We start from the raw sequence: 23975 nt of genomic DNA, 5'->3' as shown, positions 1-23975 counted from the left end.
TAAACTTCAAGAGATAGTAAAAGACAGGAACTAACTGAAAAAGCGTTGGCGACGAGAGCAAACTAGAAATAAAAAAAACACAAGAATCACCAAGGGAAAAAAACAGAGCAGATGCAAAATCTTCCATGAGATGGTTGGGAGATACCTTTACAGTACACAGCTCTATCATATTGCTGAATGTGACATGCAGACATATGCTGCACTCCCTTTTCCACCACCAAAACCTGTATCAGCAACAAGGAAAATCCATCAGGTCACACCTTACGGAAACAGCATCCGTTGCAGATCATTGTTATGTTTCTGCAGTGAGCCACACATGTGCCAGTGTTTCAGCCCAACAAGATTTCGGTTGACTGAAAATACACATGCCAGGGTACAGGCTGAGGAGAATCATGGCCGTACCACAATGGGAAAGAACAGAGGGCCTTTGACAATGCTGATGGAGGAAATGGAGCAGGAACCCCAGAGTGGTTCTGACGGGACTACGACAGATATATCTGCTGGGGTCATTAATTGTGGAGATTGGCTTGCAGTCATTTATGACCAAAATTGGTGATTAGCAAAGGCTGTCACTGTGGATGCTCATCATCAAGATGTTCAAGTGGAGGTTTTCCACCCTCACGGGCCCAACACATGCTTCCATCCAAAACCAGGTGGAAAGGATATGTGCTTCATACCAGCTGAAGATATTCTGGTCAAACTGATGGAGCCATCATCACCGGGTCACAAGGGAGATCTATCACCTGTCTGCTGAAGTCATGGGCTTCATAGAGGAGGAGCATATTAATTGTCTACTTCCTGATAAAGCTGACTGAACGTTTTCGAAGATTTTCAAGCTCAGAAATGGATGGAATTTTTTTTAGTTCCTGGTGTGTTTTCTGATGTTTATGCTTAAACATTGCAGTTGTACTGAAGTTTTTATTTTGTTGTTTACCATTGTTATTAATATTTACAGAAGGATAAAATGTACATGACAAATTGTTACTTGTTCTACCAAATTGCTAAATAAAATTGTTAAGCAAGGAAGCATTGAGTTGAGTGGTGAAAAGGTTGGAATTGTTTGTTGTAACTAGGCCACTGTCACCACCGTCAGGTCCCAGTCACCACCGTCAGATGGAACTTCCTTTGTTTTAAATTAATATGCTTACAATCTGTTCCTCCAAAACAGTTGATTTATTAAAGTAATTGTCTCTTTAAAATTAAAAATCTGTTTTTTTATGTACAAAATTGTTATTTTGTACATTTAAGGCTAATGATAAAAGTTGCATGATGCAAGAATTTTTAAAGGAGTACACGTGAAATAGTATAAAAAATGAACAGAAGTGCATATTCGACATACAACAGCATATATGTGTACCTATGGTGTAGATGCAATGATTTAAAAGCTGTAAACCTACATAAGACTAAATAAATAGGAATAATTAGCACAAAATACTCTGCAGATGCTGGGGTCAAAGCAACACCTACAAGACGCTGGAGGAACTCAGCAGGTCGGGCAGCATCCGTGGAAATGATCAGTCAATGTTTCGGGCCGGAAACCTTCATCAGGACTGAAGAGGGAAGGGGCAGTGACCCTATAAAGAAGGTGGGGAGAGCGTGGGAAGGAGAAGGCTGGTAGGTTCCAGGTGAAAAACCAGTAAGGGGAAAGATAAAGGGGTGGGGGAGGGGAAGCCCCTTGGTATAAGTCTAGGTGGTCACAAGCCCCTTGGTATGCTACCGTCTAGGTAGACTCCAGCCACTTGTTATGTACCATCTAGGTAGTCTCCAGCCCCTTGGTATGACCTCATATACCGTCTAGGTAGTCTCCAGCCCCTTGGTATGAACATAGAATTCTCCAACTTCTGGTAATTCCCTCCCCCTCCCTTCCCCTATCCCTATTTCACTCTGCCCCCTCCCCCAGCTGCCTATCACCTCCCTCATGGTTCCACCTCCTTCTACTACCTGTTGTGTTTTCCCCTATTCTTTCTTCACCTTTCCTGCCTGTCACCTCCCTGCTTCCCCTCCCTCACCCCTTTATCTTTCCCCTTACTGGTTTTTCACCTGGAACCTACCAGCCTTCTCCTTCCCACCCTCCCCCCACCTTCTTTATAGGGTCTCTGCCCCTTCGTTCTTCAGTCCTGACGAAGAGCTCTGGCCCGAAACGTTGACTGATCTTTTCTACGGATGCTACCTGACCTGCTGAGTTCCTCCAGCATGTTGTGAGTGTTGCTAGGAATAATTAGCTTTTTATTATGTCTGACTGTGTTGACAAAAGCTAAAACTAAGTAATGACAGGAAAAACACATATTTTATAAAAAATTACAAAATCAGGAGGTTGCATTGAAATATTGCTTGATTGCTGAGCCCTTGTTCTATAAACATATAAGTTTAGATTTCTTAACATTTAAAAGTTTTTCTTTTCAAAATTAAAACACGTTTTATCCAAATTCTCAAGAATCAGTGAGTCGATATTTTGACTGAACTGCTGAAATGTCTTGACCTGAAACATTGATTGTTTACTCTTTTCCATAGATGTTGCCTGGCCTACTGAGTTCCTCCAACTTCTTGTGTGCGTTGCTTTGGATTTCCAGCATCTACAGATTTTCTCATGTTTCTATTTTAGATATGCAGTAGACTCTGCTTAACTGGGACACATCAAGACCAGCACAACTGGGCCCAATTAAGCAGCTGAACTAATTAGCTGAAGTTTCATGGAAATAGCTAAAAATGTATAAAGCAGACGAACTATTGTTTAAATGAGTAACAAATTACATCTTTAAATGAAATACGGAATAAATTAGAACACTAATGATACTATTACAGTACTATAAAACTGTAGTTCTTAATAGTTATCAACAAAGGAATTCATTCACAGTGTATGCTGCTGTGTGCTTTGTTTGACTGTGAACATATCAGTGCGGACACCTGATGCAGATAATGGACCGAGTTCAAACAATGCATTTGATGATTGTGTCCTCCAAACCTTCACTTTCATTGTAACATTCAAGAAAATGTTGATACCTTCAAATTCTTTGTAGTTCTTGACATGTTGAAGTAGTGAAATAGTTTCATTTTCACTCCCAGCTGTTTCTGGCATATCCAGGCATGAATGCTTGAAACTGCAGTGAGCAAAAACAGTTCTGTATTGCTATACTGCTTATTTCTCACCAACTATTAGCGACATAAAACACTGCTTTTTGAACACAAACACACGCAACTGATACTACTTAAAAACTGTTTGCTTTAAACACTGTGTTGTGTTTAATGGCCACACAACTGACGCTAGTTAGAAACTTCAGCAACGGTCTCCTGACCCGGTTAAGTGGCTGAATATCCCAAGTAAATGAAGGGGATTTCAACTACTTTTTCAATTAGTTTTTGTATTTTAAGAACTGCCCCAAATAAGTAACTGCCCCAATTAACTAATTGGACCAATGAGCTGGAGCCCACTCCACATTACCATTGAAAATAAAAATAAGAATGAGAATAAGAACTTCAACAGAATCAAAGGTCTCCCTCTAAGTAAGAACTTGAATATGATTTTAAACAAGGAGGGACAGCAGAAACCTGATTGGTTGAGGACTAACCAATCAGGAGGGATGGACGACGGGAGTTGAGTATATACTGTATACCACCAGATTAGACATGCCTAAATATCATCCCCGATGAAGAGAGGGGAGTTTGTCATTGAAACATTGGTTAAAATTGACACCTGAACCTGGCTGGAAGCCCGAGAAGAGATTATGCCACAGCCCCCCAAAAAGAATACCCGGCTCCTCACCACAAACTCAGCATTTGCATTTGTACTCAATTGTTTTAATTCCTGACTTGATTAATCCAAATGCTATTCTTGACAATAAATTTCTGTTTCATTTCCACTCTCTCTGTGACCGCACCGTCAGCCAACCAACTGACCCAGTAACAGCGCTGGCAATGTTTAGCAGGTAAAAATACATTGTTCATGTATTTCCATTTCTCTCTTTCTATCATTAATCTTTGACATTATTTATTTATTCCTTTCTCTTTTATATACATATTTGGCTTGCCTCCTTCAATTTCAGTTTCTTGATCAGTCCTTTTCCAGCTCTAAGTCATCATATTCCAGACTAATTCAATTCAATGCAAGTCAAATTTAATTGTCATTCAACCTACATAAATACCCATGAATACAGCCACATGAGACAGTGATACTCCAGGGCCAAGGTGAAAACACAGTAGCAACAGTCACACAGCACATAGCACACATAGAACATATAAGATAGCAAGCACTTAAAGATATCAGCCCCCATGGAGCGAGGCGGCTCCAACGCCTGTCTCCTGGTGGCCGTAAACAGATGACACCGCAGCTTGAGGCCGAGTCCTTACTGTAACTGAGGCCACGCAGCTCCCTGCCATCCACCCCGGCTCACTGCCAATAAATCAGTGAATCAAACTTTCTTTATCTCTAGATTCCTCCTTTTCCTCTAGATTTCTTTGATGTCCTTTGATATGTCTTCTTTTTCTCTGTTGTGACTGTCAAAAAAGCCAAGGGAGAGACACGTGGTATAAAAGTCTTTTTTCAGGACACACAGGTTGACAGCCATTGGAGTCACTCTGGATAGAAGCTCGCTGACCCAACATTACATCACATTTTTATACATTAAAGAACAAAGGTAAAGAAATAGGACAATTTCTATAGTTAAATTCATAATGCTTCTTCTGAGTTACATATGATTTTCAAATACCTAGATCTTCACACCAACACAGCCACTGTTCATCGCCACTATCTCTGAGCTGCATTCATACATATGCAGACATCTCAGGTCTGGTGGGTATTTCCTGACCTGCAATTAATCCCAAAATGCAACTCCAGGAAGACCATTGTTCTGAACTGCATTTAAAACTCAATCTACAAACCATATTCAGATCTGACGACTGCTTGCTGTTGAAATTAATATTTGCTGTATTCCACATCTCCAGAATATGCCCTAGCAACTCTATTCCTCAGATTGATCCTGCTCTTAGATCTACATTTTTCTTTTAGCACTTTTTCTGATATACGTTCCATGCCTGTCTCTTCCTCTCTTCCACATTTCATTTATTTTTTGGTTTTTGCCTCCGGTATGGTTTATTTACCTTGTTTATTCACTACTGAAACTTCCTTTTTGAAGAGTGCAGAGCAGCATGTGGAAGTCAGTCTAGGATTAGCTAGGAGGTGGGATTAGGAAGAATATCTGGACAATATACCTATAACAGAGTTGGGAAAGGGAGATCCCAGGAGAAAGATAAAACATATACTGTATGATTTATTCAATGAATCTCAAGGTAGTATATGGTGAAATATATGCACATATTTCGATAATAAAATTGCTTTTGAACTTTTGAACTATGATGTGGTGATGGAAAATATTATCAAGGACTATAGCAGGGAGGTGAATCTGAGTCTGTGGAGGCTAAGTCATAGGGTATATTTCAAGTGGAGGTTGATAGGTTCTTGCTTAGTCAGGGCATCAAATGTGACAGGGAGAAGGCAGGAGAATGGGGTTGAGAAGGATAAGTTAGCCATGATGGAATGGCAGAGCAAACTCAATGGGCCAAATGGCCTAATTTTGCTCCTATGTCTTAAGGTCTTGTAGCACACAAAGGCCAATGGGAGACAAAAGGACTGAAAATATCACAAGAACCAGTAGTGAAAGACTAAAACATTAGTAAGGAAGAAGAAAATATTGATTATGAGAATAAATGGTAAGTCACATCAAAGCAAGCAGCAAGAGTGTGCATAAAAAGAATGGCACAGTAGCACAGTGCTTTACTGTGCCAGCAAACACAGACTGGGGGTTAACTCCTGCTCGTATCTGTAAGGAGTTTGTACATTCTCCCCGTGACTGCATGGTGCTCTGGTTTCCTCCCATATTTCAAAAACATACTGGTTAGGGCTAGTGAGTTGTGGATATGTTATGTTGATGCCAGAAGCTTGGTGACCCTTGCTGGCTGCTTCACCCCCACCCCCCCAGCACAGCCTCAGACTGTTTTGGTCATTGATGCAAACAATGCATTGAACTGTGTGTTTCACTATTTCAATGATCATGTGACAAATATAGTTCATCTCTAATATCTACAGGAAGTGGGGGACGAACAGGGTCGATGCTTTTGTTGCTTCTTGTGCGTGGGAGGGGGAGGGAGGACTTTGGGGTTCTGATGTTTCGATCATTCATTCCATGGGATTTCTTGTTTCATAGATGTCTGTGAAGTGTAAGAATTTCAGGTTGTATACTGTAAACATTCTCTGATGTTAATTGAACCATTTGAACCGTTTAAATAATTTGAAGAGGATAGATAAAGTAAGAGTGAGACCCCGGAGAGCAACAATGGGGAATGAACAATGGGAAATAGAAACAGCAGGTAGGTTAAATTAACACTTGCGTCATCCATTGTGGGCGAAGACATTGTAAAAATCCCATAGGTATATGATGAGCTAGTTTCAAATATCACGAAGGAATTTGTAACAATCACTACCACAAGGGAAGCTAATGGGACTGAAGAAAGACAAGTTGTCAGGTCCCTGTTAGCTTAAAACTGTTGTTAATTAGAGGCTGGAGTCCATAATCAAGAAAAAAATTACTAGTCATTTAGCAATTAGTAAAGCTTAATATAATCAGACAAAATCAACATGGTTTTATGAAGAAGAAATCACGTGAGTGATCTTGGAGTCAATAAAGGGGAGTGTATTTGTATTTTCAGAAATTATTCGACAAGGTGTCACATTAAATGATGCTACTCAAGAGCTCATGGCATGAGGGAAGAGCACTAGTATGGATTGAAGATTGGTTATCACAGAAGACAGAGAATTGGAATAAGCAGTTCTTTTTCGGGCTGCAAGAACGGGATGTGGAGTGCCTGAAGGATCAAGTAATGGCTCTCCATTCATCACATACTAGCAGGGGGCAGAGTGTAAGATATTCAAGTTTGCTGATCATGTGAAAATAGGTGGAAGGGCTTGTTATGATGATGATGATGGCAGGGTTCTGCAAAAGATAAAGATGAACCAGTGGACAAAAACTTGACAAGTGGAGTTCCATGAGAGGTTATGAACTTCACTGGAAGGGATCTAAAGAGTGCAAGTGTTTAGAAACTGGGAAGTATTGTTTCAATGTTGCAGGGCATTGGTGAAGCCACTATTGGAATATTGTGTGCAGTTTTGGTCTCTTCATTTGATATACAATATAATGGCATTGGAAATTTAAAACAAAACTACAGATGCTGGAAATCTAAAATAAAATAAGAAGGATCTGAGACATGAAATGTGGCTTTTTTTTTCTTCACATAGATGCAGCCTGACCTGTTGAACATTTCTAGCATTTTCTGTGTTTATTTCTTTAGAGGTAATTCAAAAAAGGTGCAGCAGGTAAATTTCTTAGATGGACATGTGCTCTATCAGGATCAGTAAAAGAAAATGGATCTATATTCTTTGGACATTAGAGAAAATAAGAGGTGATCTTATTGAAACATGCTAGATGCACAGGGGGCTTGATAATTTAGATGTCATGATGCTTCTATGCATGGGAATTTTGACACAGTCTTTTATAGTACCAGTTATTTAAAAGTGAGTTTCTGAGGAACCTTTTGTTGCAAAGGGGTAGTGAATCTGGAATTCCTTGCCCCAGAAGATTGTGGAAGTTAGATCATTGGTGAAATTTAAAGAGGTAGCAGATAATTATTTGAAACATCCGGGAATTGAATGCTGTGGAGATCTGACAGAACAAGGAGAAGAAGCTTTGGGCAGATCACCATGAATGGTAGCGCAGGATTGAAGGGTTCCTAAGGGAGCCTGCTTATGTGATATTAAAGGAGTTGATTTTTGGTAATTTACAGGACAAAGGGGACAGTACCATTAAAGGAACTTAAAAAGGAGATTTATGTATTTATCTTTGAGAGACCTAATGAACGCCATGAAGGAAAATGCCACAAAATATTTTAGTGTTAGAGGTTGGTTAGGATATTCCCACCAGCTCAAATTTTCATGAACTCAGTATTCAGAACGTTTTTGAGCCCAGCATTTATCACCACTGCATTTCTCACACCAACTATCTCATGTGTAATTAATTTGTAATTGTCCTTTTAAGATGAATCAAAGGCAGTTTAACAAAGTGGACTGGCATCCATTTAGAGGTGGTGGGACAATACACCTATTTTATTTTACACAAAATGCTTGCAGCCAATAGAGAAAATAAACACAATTCCAAGTGTTGGATTTAAGCTGATGCGATGGAGGTGAAACACTAGTGTGCATCCTTCTGTGTCATTGCATCCCGACATACAACACTGAGAAGCAGAACAGATCAATACATATTCTAAATCATCTTGCACTTTCATTTCCCATTTGTTCTTGTCAAATTTGGTGTGATTTCTTCCATTCTTCAGACTGAACTCTTTACATAGTCACTGGAGCAAGTACAGGAGCAGCCACACTACATCCTCGGAAGGTGGGAGTGATGGGTGGTGTAGGGCAGTGTGTCTTGACTTTGTGCATTTATGTAAAAGAGGTAATAATCATTTGCATTTTTCTTTCTATTTTTATGTAAATTACTTTGATGGAAATAAATCTTGTGAGCAGAGCACTGGATGGTATTGTTGAACAGAGAGTACCTGAAATTATCAATGCTGGTAGGCAGAGTGGTGAAGAAGGCGCTTGGCCTGCTTGCTGTCATTGGTCATGGCACTGAGTACAGGAGATGTGGTGCCACATTACAGCTGATTAAGGAAGGCCGCAAAGGTATGTAGAGTCAGTCAGCTCCATCACAGGCACAGCCCTCCACACCTCTGAGGACTCCTTCAAAAGGCAGCATCCATCATTAAGGACCCTCACAATCCAGGAAATGCCTCTTCTCATTATATTCATCAGAGAGGAGGTGCAGGAGTTTGAAGGTGCACACCCAGTACTCTAGGAAAAACTTCCTCCCCTCCACCATTCACTATTCCTCTTTTTGACTTTTTTATTTTTCGTAACTTATGGTAATTTTTATGCCTTGCACTGCACAGCTGCCTCAAAACAAAAGAAACCACCACATATTTCAAAAGTAATAAACCTGATTCTGATCTGTACAAGACATTGATGTGGCCACATTTGGAGTACTGAGTGCTATTCTCATCTCCTGGTCAGAAGAAGGATGTCATTGAGCCAGAAATGGTGCAGAAGAGATTCACAAGGACTGGACAGCATGAATTATAACGAGAGACTGGATAGGCTGCGACTATTTACCCAGAATGCAAGAAGGCGAGGGATAACATTTCAGTCCATTGTTTTATCCTGATAAATATATACTCGCTCAAAATTTTGCCAATGACTGTTCTTTTTAGTATTCCTGCCCCAGCTATGGAAATTATAAGTGATATCATGTAGATCTACTAAAATATCAACCTGTAAATTGATGAACATGTTGGTTGTTAGATCTCTCATGCTCAGTAATGGCAGAGTGTTAGGGAACATTCTGGACATATGTGAATATAGCAGATATGTATTCAAACAAGAACCAGTCTTCAGTTCTTAATGTAAATTGTAAATTACAAGCAGTAAATTGATGTTAAAAGCACAGGCTGGCCCACAGACGAAGAAATAGGGTTTGCAAAGGACAATGGGGTTGTGCTAATTGGTCTGCCATCAATCCAGGCAACAATTTGTTAAAATTATTTGCACCATTATCACTTGAGTTAAGCTGCAGACCAGGCTAATATTGTTACCTAACATATCAAACATGGTCACAAGAATCAGCAATCAATATCTGGAATATTTGTGCACTCAGGATATTTGTGTACCCAGAGTCAGCCCTAATGACATTAATTTTGGGTGTCTGGCTCTCTGTTTTCAGTAGATTTTAGACACCTGTGTAATTTTTTAACATTATTTTCATTTTGCACTATTTTAACTTAATTATTTAATGCACACACACACACACACAGATATATATATATATATATATACTTACTGTACATGATGACACATGCCGGTGATAATAAATCTGATTCTGATTCTGAATTAGTTTGTCCCAGCAGAAGTGTTTGAACAGTCAGAGGTGTCTCCCACTGTAGATATGCAATTCAAAAGAAGCTCTGTCAACTCAAAGTATTGAAGTAAACAATGTCCGTACGACCATTGAAATTGTATTGAATTGGCTTCTATTACCATTGATCTTAAGGGTATAAACATGAAATGTAATTCTGAATTTGAGAGAGTCTACTGTGAGTGTCTCCAGAAGAATGCCAGCTTGTTGTGATGAATGAAGACTTCCATATCACCTGTTTCACTGTCTCCCTGGTGATTTTGATCACATTCACAATACAGACAACAAAGAGGAATGCTGAACATCCACTACTGTGAACATCAAGAGCGTTTTACCAAAGCAAAATACTGTATTATTACAAATGTTTATAGTAATCAACGCAATTTATTTGTGGTGATCAACTGATTGACAGTCAGCTATTTTAAAGAGACATTTATTTTTATTGTGTGACCCTTAGGCTCGCCCAGCTCGTGTTCATCTAGAGGGAATAAACCTTTGGCCCTGCCAGACTGGGTAATCATGTTTGTGCGGATGCTGTGTAATATACCCCCAGTTGCAAACCCATAACGCAAAATAACAGACAGTACACTTTATGCAATTAAATGATAGAACTTTATGAATCTTAATCTGAATTTAGGGTTAGTAATGAAAATAAACAAAAAAAGGGCCAAAGTCAAGTCCAAAATCACGTTGGCGCTCACTCAGTAGTCCGTTGGTCTCCTCCGAATGTCGACGACCCTCAGACCCTCAGATCCCAGTCCATTCTGTCCGGTGGCCTCCCAACGCTCTCCTCACATGTCTTCCCTCAGGCAAAAGACCGCAAAAAACACATCTTTCCAGACTCATGAGACACAGGACCAATCTCTTATTGGCTAACATGCATCCCGTTATCTCCAGCCATAACCCAAACATTGCTGCTACAGAGAAACCATTACCTCCGCAGGGAACATTACAAAGAAGCCATTACATTAGCAGTGAAACTTTACAGTGCGTTACAATTGTTATATCATAATCTGTGCAATTTAGCCAGATTTCTGATAAAGGAATCCCCCTTCTTCCCCCTCTCATCAGGCAGAAGATGCAAAAGCCTGGAAGCACATGCAACTAGAATGAAGGACAGCTTCTATTCTGCTGTGATAAGACTATTGAATAAAATGAACCCTTGGTCTTATTGTCTCTACACCACACTTGTACAATAATATTCGGTTATTATTTTCCCTTCAATGTACTGATATAATTAAATGATCTGTATGGATAGCTTGCAAAATAATTTTTTATATTGTATCTTGCTACATGTGAATTAGTAATGGTACATGATGGCTGCACGAGGACATACCCGACCAAAATGTTTCCATAGAGGGCTTCCAGACCGTTCGGGCTGACCGGAAGTGCACTGAGAGCGGTAAGCGTAAAGGAGTTGGGGGCTTGCTGTTCTGGTTAACAACAGATGGTGCAATCCTGGTCATATTACGATCAAGGAACATGTTTGTAGCCCGGATATTGAACTTTTTGCTGTTGGACTCCGGCCATATTCCACCGAGATACAACACTGGGCATCATGGGAGGTTGTTCCTGCCTGTGGCCATCGAACTTTGCAGCTCCTCCCGTGGAGGGTCAGACACCCTGAGCCAATAGGCTGGTCCTGGACTTATTTCCAACTGGCACAGTTTGCATATTGTTATTTGATTGTTTGTGGTTTTGTATTGCCATATTTATGCTCTATTCTTGGTTGGTGCAGCTGTAACGAAACCCAGTTTCCCTCGGTATCAATAAAGTATATCTATCTAATAAACCAATTTACCAATCTACCAATTAATTAAGCTTCATAGTTCCACTGATGCCTTCTGACCTGTTCAATATTTTCAGAGTTTGCTGTTTGACTTCAGAAATGTACCAAAACTTGTTCATTTATTTTGGGAATAAACAGGTTCTGGTTCACCATGCGTAACTTTACAATATGTTCTGGTGATCATGAGACTAGGATTCTACACCAGGAATCGTGCCTCCTTTTGTACTGATTAGCTGGTTATTCAGATAATGTGGGCAAACACCTTATCTGAATAACCTTATCTCTATTATCCTATTCCACTGTAAAATATAAGGAGCATTCTCTAAATTCCCTAATTTTAGCTGTTTGGCAATGCATGTTAGAACATCAGGCATGAGGTAACTGTAAATACCTGTAAAATTAGTTTAATGTTCGTGATTGTAACGTTTTACTGAAGGTATAAAATACTTGCGATGAGAATTAGTGTATTGCAGTTCACAGTATAACATTGCCAAGAAGACCCCTGCAGACCCTCTGGTCAGTCACACAGATGGAATACTGAGGTATATTCAATAATCCTGCGCTGTTAGTGAAGAACACCATTCAAGAGGATTGCAGTTCACAAATCTGCCAGTGACTCTACATCCATGTTTCTTTGATCAGCAGCACCTACAAGAACAGCTTTCCAAGTAGACAGAGGGGTCAGGTAAAGGATCTGACTTTCTGTACCTCGTCTCAAAAGGTGTGCAATATTTGTATTATTTTTATCAATATGTATTAATGTATAGTATTGTGCTTATATGTGAAAAGATAGTTTTGAAATACTCAACAAGTCAGGTCTTGCTGACATGAGATGTTATGGGGAGTATTTATGTGAAAAGATTGTTATTCTGAAAGTGGTTAAAAAACAGTCCAATGCCTCAATGTTTTATTACACCAGATCAAGGCTTTCTAAACATCAATGGAAGCAATATTAGTTTGGAGTGAGTTTTCAAAGGCTGCATGTTAATGTTAAGAACCTTGCAGCTGGCCAAAACAAACCTGGAGAATGCTTTATGTTTCAAAAGGTCACAGACGCCGAGAGACATAAAAAGAGGGTGATTGTAAAGCAAGTCCAGACAATATGCCATGTAAAGTCCTTGTAGTATTTATGTTATAGTCTGATACCAAGAAATAACGAACTGAGAAGTAAAGGAAGGAATCTGCTTCGAACAGTAAAAACTTGAGAGTTGTGTTATTATTTGTTAGCTTTGTAAGGCACTGATCCAATTGTTAACAGCTACAAAGTCTGCACCAAAACTAAAGAAGGAGATGTTTATTGAATCATGAAAAACAATGTAGATGTTAAAAGCAGAGTTAAGCTCTTTGTCAAGCATTTCAAAGTTTACATAGCGCCGAAGAGTGGGAGAAAGGTTGTGAAATGTACTACAAAATAGCCTGAGATGTAACATAAGGAATCATATTCCTTTCTTCTGATTGATTAATACTACCAAGTGCTGTTAACTGCTTTCTGATTAGTTAGTGGGAAAAAATGCAAAATAAATACAGTATGTAACAAAAATAACTACTTAGCAACTGGTCAATGATGGTGCAATGCAAGCAGGAGGTCAAGATGAGTAAGCCTCAAATGTCAAAAAATTTTGGACAGTTTTATTACAATCACTTTAATACAGGGGTCCCCAACCTTTTTTGCACCGCCGACCGGCCGACCGGGGCGGGGGGGGGCGCGGGGTGTATTCAAGTAGGGTTAAACTCACCTCAACATGTCTTTTACAGTTAAGGTTGCCAACTTTCTCACTCCCAAATAAGGGACAAAAGTAGCAGTCAAATCCCGGGACGCTTTACCCCAGGAAAGACTACCATGACCATGAAGCCTTGCGTGGACTCCTGTGTGCACATGCACGTACGTGCCGATTTTTTCCCCCACAGATCGGTTTTGCCTTCATCTTCCCAACTATACTGTACATACATTATTTCTACTTTATATAGGCTGTGTATTTATCAAATCACTCCTGCTTTTATTTTATGTTAGTGTTATTTATTTTCGGTTTTATGTGTTATTTGGGGTGATTTGTTAGGTTATTTTTTGGGTCTGGGAACGCTCAAAAATTTTTCCCATATAAATTAATGTTAATTACTTCTTCGCTTCACGCCATTTTGGCACGAAAGGTTTCACAGGAACGCCCTACCTTAGCGGGGGAAATACGGGACAAGGGCGGTCCCGTATGGGACAAACCAATTTAGTCCAATATACGGGATGTCCCGGCAAATACGGGACAGTTGGCAACCCTCTGTTCAAGTTCAACAGTGCGTGACAGGGAATGAGGAAAGGTGCAGCTGACTCATATCGTTTCCTTGCGGCCTGGTAGTGCTTGCTTTGTGGCCCGATGGTTGGGGACCGCTGCTTTAATAGACACTTGGGAAAAAAGATTCTTATTGTATTAAATCCATAAAAGGAAAAGATGGATGAAGTTTGATTAAGAATGAGTATAAAGGGTATTGCACAATGGCTAAGATTTCATTATCTGTGAATCCCCAGAGAAATTCAACCACTGATCGTTTTTAAATATTCTTTACGAAATATAATTGATGCAAACATGTTCACAATTAAAAACATATTTGGCGGGTTTTGAGAGTGAGAACTATAACTCACATGTATCAGTATCACAATGGAATAAAGGGAATGACAGAGGCATGAGAGAGGAACTTGCCCAGGTGGATTGGAGGAGGATACTGACGGGGATGATGGCAGAGCAGAGATGGCTGAAGTTTCTGGGAATAGTTCACAAGGTGTAGGATAGATATGTCCCACAGAGGAAGAAGTTCTCAAATGGCAGGGGTCGGCAACCATGGCTGACAATGAAAGTTAAGGACTGCATAAAAGCCAAGGAAAGGGCACATAAGTTAGCAAAATTGAGTGGGAAGTTGGATGCTTGGGAAGCTTAAAATCCAACAAAAGGCAGCTAAAAAAGCTATAAGAAGTGTACCAGAGGTCTGAGCGTCAGGGAGCAGGACTGAGTGCCATTGTTATTACAAAGGAAAAGTCAAGTCAAGTCAAGTCAAGTCAAGTCACTTTTTATTGTCATTTCAACCATAACTGCTGGTACAGTACACAGTAAAAATGAGACAACGTTTTTCAGGACCATGGTGCTACTTGAGACAATGCAAAAACTACACTGAACTATGTAAAACAGCACAAAACTACACTAGACTACAGACCTATCCAGGACTGCATAAAGTGCACAAAACAGTGCAGGCATTACAATAAATAATAAATGAGACAATAGGCACAGTAGAGGGCAGTAGGCTGGTGTCAGTCCAGGCTCTGGGTATTGAGGAGACTGATGGCTTGGGGGAAGAAACTGTTACATAGTCTGGTCATGAGAGCCCGAATGCTTCGGTGTCTTTTGCCAGATGGCCGGAGGGAGAAGAATTTGTATGAGGGGTGCGTGGGGTCCTTCACAATGCTGTTTGCTTTGTGGATGCAGCGTGTGGTGTAAACATCTGTAATGCAAGGAAGAGAGACCCCAATGATCTTCTCAGCTGACCTCACTATCTGCTGCAGGGTCTTGTGATCTGAGATGGTGCAATTTCTGAACCAGGCAGTGATGCAGCTGCTCAGGATGCTCTCAATAAAACCTCTGTAGAATGTGGTGAGGGTGGGGTGGGGGTGGGAGATGGACTTTTCTCAGTCTTTGCAGAGAGTAGAGACGCTGCTGGGCTTTCTTTGCTATGGAGCTGGTGTTGAGGGACCAGGTGAGATTCTCCACCAGGTAAACACCAGGAAATTTGGTGCTCTTAACGATCTCCACGGAGGAGTCATCGATGTTTGCTCCCTGTCCTCCAGAAGTCAATAACCATCTCCTTTGTTTTATTCACATTCAGAGACAGGCTGTTGGCCAGCCAAACTCAAAGGACTTAAAGTGGATAAGTCACCAGAACCAGATGGACTACATTCCAGAGACATGAGAGATGTTGCTGAAGACATTACGGATGGATCAGTCATGGTCTTTCAAGAATCACTTGATTCTGGCAAGGTCCCTGAGGACTGGAAGATTGCAAATGTTACTCCACTCTTTAAGAAGGGATTAAGGCAAAAGAAAGGAAATGATAGGCTAGTTAGCCTAACCTCAGTGGCTGGGAAAGTGTTGGAGTCTATTATTAAGGATGAGGTTTTGAGGTACAGGTACTTGGAGACTAATGATAAAATAAGTCTAAGTCAGCATGGTTTCTATGAAGGGAAATCTTACCTGACGAATCTGTTAGAGTTCCTCAAGGAAGTAGCAAGCAGAGTGGACAAAGGAGAGGCAGTGGATGCCATTTACTTGGACCTTCAGAAGGTTTTTGATAAGGTACCACACATGAGGCTGTTTAACAAGATAAAATTCTATGACGTTACAGGGAAGATACTGGCATGGATAAAGAAATGGCTGACAGGCAGGAGGCAGTGAGTGGGAATAAAAGGAGCCTTTTCTGGTTGGCTGCCAGTGACCAGTGGTGTTCTTCAGTTTTCAGTATTGGGCCTGCTACTTATCACACTGTTTGTCAATGATTTGGATAATGGAATTCATGGCTTTGTGGCAAAGTTTGCAGATGATATAGAGATAGGTGGAGGGGTAGGTGGTGCTGAGGAAGCAATATGATTGCAGAAGGACTTAGACAAGTTTGAAGAATGGGCAAAGAAGTGACAGATGGAATACAGTGTTGGGAAATGTATGATAATGCATTTTGGTAAAAGGAACAATAGTGCAGACTATTATCTAAATGGGGAGAAGTTTCAAACTTCAGAGGTGGCGAGGGACGTAGGAGCCCTCGTGCAAGACTCCCAGAAGGTTAATTTACTGGTTGAGTCTGTAGTAAAGAAGGCAAATGCAATGTTGGCATTTATTTCAAGGGAATAGAACATAATAACAAGGAAATAATGCTGAGGCTTTATAGGATGCTAGTCAGGCAACACTTGGAATATTGTCAACAGTTTTGTGCCCCATATTTCCGAAAGGATGTGTTGTCATTGGAGAGAGTCCAGAGGAGGTTTATGAGGATGATTCTGGGACTGAAGGGGTTAACATATGAGGAGCGTGTGGTAGCTTTGGGCCTGTACTCACTGGAATTTAGAAGAATGCAGGGAGATCTCATTGAAACCTACCGAAAGTTGGAAGGACTAGAAAGGGTGGATGTGGAGAGGATGTTTCCTGTGGTGGGGATATCCAGAACTACAGGGCACAACCTTAAAATTGAGGGAAAACCCTTTAAAACAGAGGTAAGGAGGAATTATTTTAGCCAGGGAGTAGTAACTCTGTGGAATGCTCTGCCACAGACTGCGGTGGAGACCAAATCTATGGGTATATTTAAGGTGGAAGTTGTTAGTTCCCTGATCGGTTATGGCGGGAAGGCAGGTGTATGGGGTTGAGTGGGATCTGGGATCAGCCATGATAGGATGGCAAGGCAGACTCGATGGGCTGAATGGGCTAATTCTTCTCCTGTGTCTTATGGTCTTATGGTTCAAAAGAAACATAAAGCCTCATTTAAACTCTAGAAGTGTTGTGGAGATTCCATCTATGGTTACAACAATCCAGAGCTGTATTTTCTGGTGTTTGTTACTTTCTTCATATGCTAGCTCCTCATGTATCATGTGAATTCATACAGTAGTTCAGCATGCCTTTGATTTGCTGAAGTCTCTAACCAAAGTGTCAAAAATAGTTTGGTTCTTTTATGCACTTCCAGCAGAACTGATTTGAAGTTGATCAAGAGGCAGTATCTAAGCAAACCTCTCCCTTTCATGTAACAGAACACCAGACATTTCTTCGTGATTGCTGTTGACCAAGCCATTCTGTACCTTAGGACTTGGTACCATTTCATGTGATATATTTATCATCACAGCTGATAGGGAGCAAATCTCAACTGCTGTAACACTGAACGCAATGGCAACATTTTTGCACAAAGTAAAAATCACTCATTGCAATATTTATACTGTTGGCATCCATTTACATTTGGACATAAAATGTTTAGCTAAAGTCCTTCTGCATGTGAAACAAATGAGCAAATTGAACATGCCTAACACATATCACAGCCTACAATGGATGCTAAAAAAAAGTCTGAGAATATCCCTCTAATCTCCAGTGGGAGTTTTGATCACAAACTCAGATTTATATTTCATTTGCATCCATCAAATGAAACTTCTCCACTTTATATGCATTCTATTGTATGAATTCAGCTGCTACATCCATCTTCCATGGTGGAATTTATATTTTGCAATGTTAAAAACCATATGCACATGTAAGATCACTGGCTGTAATGATTCCTTTGCTAGCTCAGCTTTATGCTAAACTAACGCATTCAAACATATGAATTAGAAGCAGGAATAGGCCTTTTGACCCCATGAGCCCTTTCTGTCACTCAGTAAAATCATGATTGATGTGACTATAACTCAATTACACATTTCCATCCTCCTCCACAAGCCTTCACCCACTTGCTTAACAAATATTTACCTAACTCAGCTTTAAAACTATTCAAAGATCCTACTTGCACTATCTTTAGTGGCAGAGAGTTGCAAAGTCCCACAAGACCTTGAGAGACTTTTGTCTTCCCTTAACCCTGTCTTAATGAGGGACCCTTTATTTTGTAAGCAGAGATCACAAGAGGTACATCTCTGCATATTCACTCTGGCAAGCCATACAGTCTAGCCACCTCTCGCTCTTCTAACTTCCTGTGGTAGAAGCTCAGCCTATCAAACCTTTCTCCATTCCCATCCATTCCTGGCATTTCCTGACCTTCTCTGAAATGCTTTTACATTTTTCCTTAAATAAAACAAAACAATAACTTACACCGGAATCCAGATGTGGTCTCACCAATATCCTATTTAACTGAAGGATAATCTCCACACTTTTGCTTCTAATTCCTCTCACAATAAATAAAAACACGTTAGGATAAGAGGTAAATATGCTAAGATTATAGAGCCTTAGTTAATAAAGACTGTTGATGGTTTGAGCAGGGAAAGGAAGGAAGCATATGTCAGGCATAGGAAATTTGTATTGAATAAGTCCTAGCAACACACATAAAATGCCGGAGGAACTCAGCAGGCCAGGCAACATCCATGGAACGGAGTACAGTCAATGTTTCAGGCCGAAACCCTTTGGCAGGACTGGAGAACAAAAGCTGAGATTTGAAAGGTGGGGGGAGGGGAGAGAGAAACAGCAGGTGACGGGTAAAACCTGGAGGGCAGGAATGAAGCAAAGAGCAAAGAAGTTGATTGGTGAAGGTCATGGAAGAAAAAAAAGTGGGGAGGAGCACCAGAGGGAGATGATGGGCGGGCAAGGAGTTAACATGAGAGAGGGAAAAGGGGATGAGAAATGGTGAAGGAGGCATTACTGGAAGTTTGAGACATTGATGTTCATGCCATCAAGTTAAGGGTCTGGTGCAGATAGGTTTTAATTTGGAAATGTGGAAAGTGGAATTGATCCTGAGGGTCTTGAGGAACCGCAAGGTGTAGGCCAGAGGGTTTACTTTTCTGAAAATCTTCAAGGGTCCAATGAACTTGGGCGCCAATTTCTTGGGCTCCTGAGTCAGGCTGCAAAACTGGTCTCTGTGTTCTCCTGGAAATCGCCTTTACTTCAGCCTCTGGGTAGAAGCTAACAAAATCTCCCTTGTCCTAGTCCACCTCTCCTTGCAGTGCTGGACAAGATCTTCTGCCACAGGAAGCCCAACCTTAGCCTCCTGATCAGGGACGAGTGGCGGAGAATACCCAGTTTGGCATTTGGAAGACGACATCCCATGTGCTGAATGTCGTAAGGTATGGTGGGTGACCTCTGCCCACATCAAATGGTTTTTCCACTCATCTGGTCTTTCAAAGGCCAGGCATCTTAGCGTACTTTCCATATCTTGGTTCACCTGCTCCGTCTGGACTGTCGGTGAAACCCAGAGGAAAGACTCGTTGTTGTCCCAATCAGTTTGCAAAACACCCTCCTGAAACATAATGCAAATTGTGGACCGTGATCTGTCACAATATCCACTGGAAAACCATTGATCTAGAAGACCTGATGCAGGACAATTGTGGCCATCTCCACTGCAGATGGAAGTATGTCCAAGGGGATGAATTTGCAGGCCTTCAAAAAGGATAATGGTCTTCTCCTTGGAAGGAGGAAAACCCATGACAAAGTCCATGGAGATGTGCGCTCATGGTCTGTCCAGAACAGGTAGGGGGTGGAGGCTGGATACAGGGGTCCTTGTTCTGGCCACACACCTCCTTCATTATTCCGGGCCACCAATACCTCCACTTGATAAACTTGAGGGTCCTAGCAATCCCTGAGTGAAAGGACGTTCTCAATGAATGTCCCATTGGAGTACCTGGGACTGGATAGAACTTGGGATGAACAGGTGACCCAGAGGTCTATTCTTAGGAATTTCCCTTGCACTTCGGCCTTGTGAACTAGAGTGCCAATTCCCCAATGAATGGGTGCTACCACCTTGTCTCGTGTCAAAATGGTGGTAGGCTGCTCCTCTTGTTCTGGTTTATCAAACTGCTAGGACCAGGCAACTGGCTTCAGGATCTTTGACCCCGATCGATAGGTCAGGATGAAATTATAGTGGTTAAGGAAGAAAGACCACTTGGCCTGCCTGGAATTCAGCCTCTTGGCCTCCTGGATATAAGCCGGGTTCTTGTGGTCTGTTCAAACGATAAAAGGGTTTTTGGCTCCCTTAAGCCAGTGACACCATTCCTCCAAAGCTAACTTACCTGCAAGAAGCTCCTGATTCTGGATGTCATAAGTTTACCTCTGCCAGGAATAGCCACCAGAAAAAAAATGCACACGGGTGCAGTTTATTGTCTGACGGTGTCTATTAAGACAACACTGTATCCACTCCACGATGAAGTGAATGACCAGGTTATGTGCAACCAAAATGGAAGGTATTGTGAACTGCTGTTGAGGTCTGTGAAGACAGCTTTCACTTCAGTAGTTCAAACAAAAGGGCCAGTGGATCTCTTGATTATTACTGAGAGTGGAGCTGCCATTGAGCTGAAGTCTCTGATGAACTTTCAATAAGGGTTGACAAGTCCCAGGAATCATTGGACTTGTTTCACACTGGATGGTTGTGACCAATCTCCGACTGCCAGCATTTTACTAGGGTCCATCTTGAGATTGCCATTAGAGATGAAGCCCAAAAATGAAATAGTGGTTACATGAAATTTGGACTTCTCTAGCTTGATGCAAAGTCCATGATCAAGAAGCCTAAGTTGTCTCTGACATGAGCATCTATGGAAAAGAGTACAGTTGATGTATCGGGCTGAGATCCTTCAGCAGGAGCAGCTTTTAGGTCACATAATTTCCTGCTCAGAGCAATGGTCGGTCTGTGAAGCCATAAAAAAATATAAGAATATTAGAGGGAATGTTGTGCTGGATTCTAAGAGACAGAATTTATAGAATGCCCACTAGATGCCTTTTTAGTGCAACTTGTGGTTAGCACACTAGGGCATCAGCTACTCTGAACTGGGTGGTTACGGAATGACACAGGTTTTATCAGGGAGCTTAAGGTAAAGGAACCCTTAGGAGACAGTGATCATAATATGATATAATTCACCCTACAGTTTGAGAAGGAGAAGCTAAAATCAGTGTGGAGTAAAATTACAGAGGCATGAGAAAGGAGCTGGCCAAAGTTGATTGGAAGCAGATGCTATCAGGGATGATGTCAGAACAGCAATGGCTGGTATTTCTGGAGGAAATTCAGAAGGCACAGGAAATATAAACCCCAACAATGAAGAAGCAATCCAAATGGAGGATGAGGCAACTGTGACCGCCAAGAGAAGTTGTCATATAAGAGAGGGCATATAATATAGCAAAAATTAATGGGGAGGTAAATAATTGGGAAGCTTTTAAAAACCATCAGAAAGCAACTAAAAAAGCCACAAAGAGAGAAATGATGAAATATGGAAGTAAGCTAGGCAATAATATAAAAGAGGATACAAAAAGTTTTTTCTGATATATAAAGAGCAAAATAGAGACAAGAGTGGGTATCAGATTGCTTTAAAATGAGGCTGGAGAGGTAATAATGGAAGCCAAAGAAATGCAGATGAACTGAGTAAGTTTTTTGTGTCAGCCTTCACAAAGATACTAGCAGAATGCCAGAAAGAGTGTCAGGGAGCAGAGTGAATGTCATTGCTATTACTAAGGAAAGGGTACTTGGGAAGCTAAAAAGTTAGAAGGTAGATAAGTCACCTGGACCAGATGGACTACACCCCAGGGTTCTGAAGGAGGTAGTTGAAGAAATTGTAAAAGGCATTAGTAATGATCTGTCAAGAATCACAAGATTCTGGAATGGTTCCTGGAAAATTACAATTGTTACTCCACACTTTAAGAATGGAGAGGTAGGGCAGAAGAAAAGGAATTGTAGGCCAGTTAGCCTGACTTCAGTGGTTGAAAAGATGTTGGAGGCTATTACTAAGACTGAGATTTTGGAGTACTTGGAGAATCATGATAAAATAAACCAAAATCAGCATAGTTTTCAAAAGGGGAAATCTTGCCTGACAAATCTGTTGGAATTCCTGGAGGAAATAATAGGCCGGATAGATAAAGGAGAGTCAGAGGATGTTTTTGTTTGTCTACCAGCACTACAGGTCCACAGCTAATGCCATTTCATTGGTTCTTCACTCAACACTAGAATATCTGAACAGCAAGGATTCACGCATCAGGATGCTCTTTATCGAATACATTCAATACTATCATGCCTTCAAACCTAATCAATAGGCTGCAAGACATTAGCCTCAATACCTCCTTCTGCAGTTGGATTCTTGTTTTCCTCACTTGCAGTTCCCAGTCAGTTTGGATTGACAATAACATCTCGTCCGCAATCACCACAATGCTTTGTGCTTAGCCCCCTTCTCTACTCGCTTTACAGTTCTGAATGTGAGGCTAAGCACACCTCCAGTGCCACATTCAAGTTTGCTGGTGAATCCACTGTCATAAATTGAATCAAAGGTGGAGATGAATCAGCACACAGGAGGGAGATTGGAAATCTGGCTGAGTGGTGCCACAACAACAACCTCTCACTCAATGTCAGCAAGGCTAAGGAGATGATTATTGACTTCAGGAGAAGGAAACCAGAGGCTCATGAACCAGTCCTGTTTGTGGGATCAGAGGGGAAGAGAGTCAGCAGCTTTAAAATCATTATCATTTTATCATCTCAGAGGCTCTGTCCACATAGGTGCAATTACAAAGCAAACACAGCAGTGCATCAGTGCATCTTCTACCTTAGGGGTTTGCGAAGGTTCAGCATGACATCTAAAACTTCGACAAACTTCTATAGATGTGTAGTGGGGACTATATCGACAGGTTGCATTACAGCCTGGTATGGAAACACCATTGCCCTTGGATGGAAAATCCTACAAAAAGTAGTGGATATGGCATATGTTATGGCAAGAGATTCATTTTTAGGACTGAGCAAAAATCTCTTACCTGCAATAACTTAGATCCCTGTGAGTAGCTCTCAACTTATTCAGCAAGGGCCCACCATACCTTCAGGGGAACTCATCTGCTGAATTTCCTGTTACATAGCTTGCTCACTGAATGGTTTAATGAATATTATATTCACCCTTTGCAGGCTTGATATTAGTTTTGTTATTTCTGTGGAGCCATGATTTTAACCATCATGCATAAAATACTTTCAGCTTTAGATGATTTTTAGATTAATATATCACTTTTGGATTGGATATCCATCAAGAATATATATGTCTGTAAGTATTTTTAATATCTGAAAGTTAATGTACTACCAGTTGTATATGCAAGCCAATCACCTCAGAAATCTCTAAATATTCTGGACCTCCAGCTTACTGGGAGTGATACATTTCTTCCGGAATGGCATCTTATCCTTAACTTCACAATTATTTATAGAAAAATTATAGGTTTATACCCAGTCTCATTGCTTATAATGTAAAAAAGACTAAAATGTGATTATTCTTCCACATTCTTAAAAAGAGAGATCAGCCAGGTCTCTGGTTTACATTTCCTAATAAAGGAATTTCTATTCAATCTTTGCCCTATGTCTGCTGATGTTCAATAATACTTCCAATTTAGATTTCATCCTTGCCTTTAAATTTCTTCCTTCATCATGTGTCTGCAATCCTATGGGATCTCAAAGCTCATTCAGTTCTGCTGTCCTGTGAATTCCTTAACTAAATTACTTCACCAATGACGCCCATGCCT

At 40.8% G+C, this 23975-nt stretch overlaps 1 long non-coding RNA gene across 1 annotated transcript in view; it reads right to left on the bottom strand.

The window, feature by feature from the left end:
- Positions 1-4149: 4149 nt before the first annotated feature.
- The window catches only part of LOC140193653 (uncharacterized), a 41219-nt gene continuing 21393 nt past the window's right edge, over positions 4150-23975 (bottom strand). The window contains exons 2-3 of the long non-coding RNA XR_011884909.1: positions 9942-10038; positions 4150-4491 (exon numbers count right to left, since the gene is read on the bottom strand). This is a non-coding gene — a long non-coding RNA (uncharacterized lncRNA). The remainder of the gene's footprint in view (positions 4492-9941; positions 10039-23975) is intronic.

This window comes from Mobula birostris, unplaced genomic scaffold, assembly GCF_030028105.1.
Source record: "Mobula birostris isolate sMobBir1 unplaced genomic scaffold, sMobBir1.hap1 scaffold_676, whole genome shotgun sequence".
In the NCBI taxonomy this organism is placed as follows: Eukaryota; Metazoa; Chordata; class Chondrichthyes; order Myliobatiformes; family Myliobatidae; genus Mobula; species Mobula birostris.
Note: the sequence above shows the minus strand (reverse complement) of the source record. Positions and strands in the feature narration are given on the sequence as shown.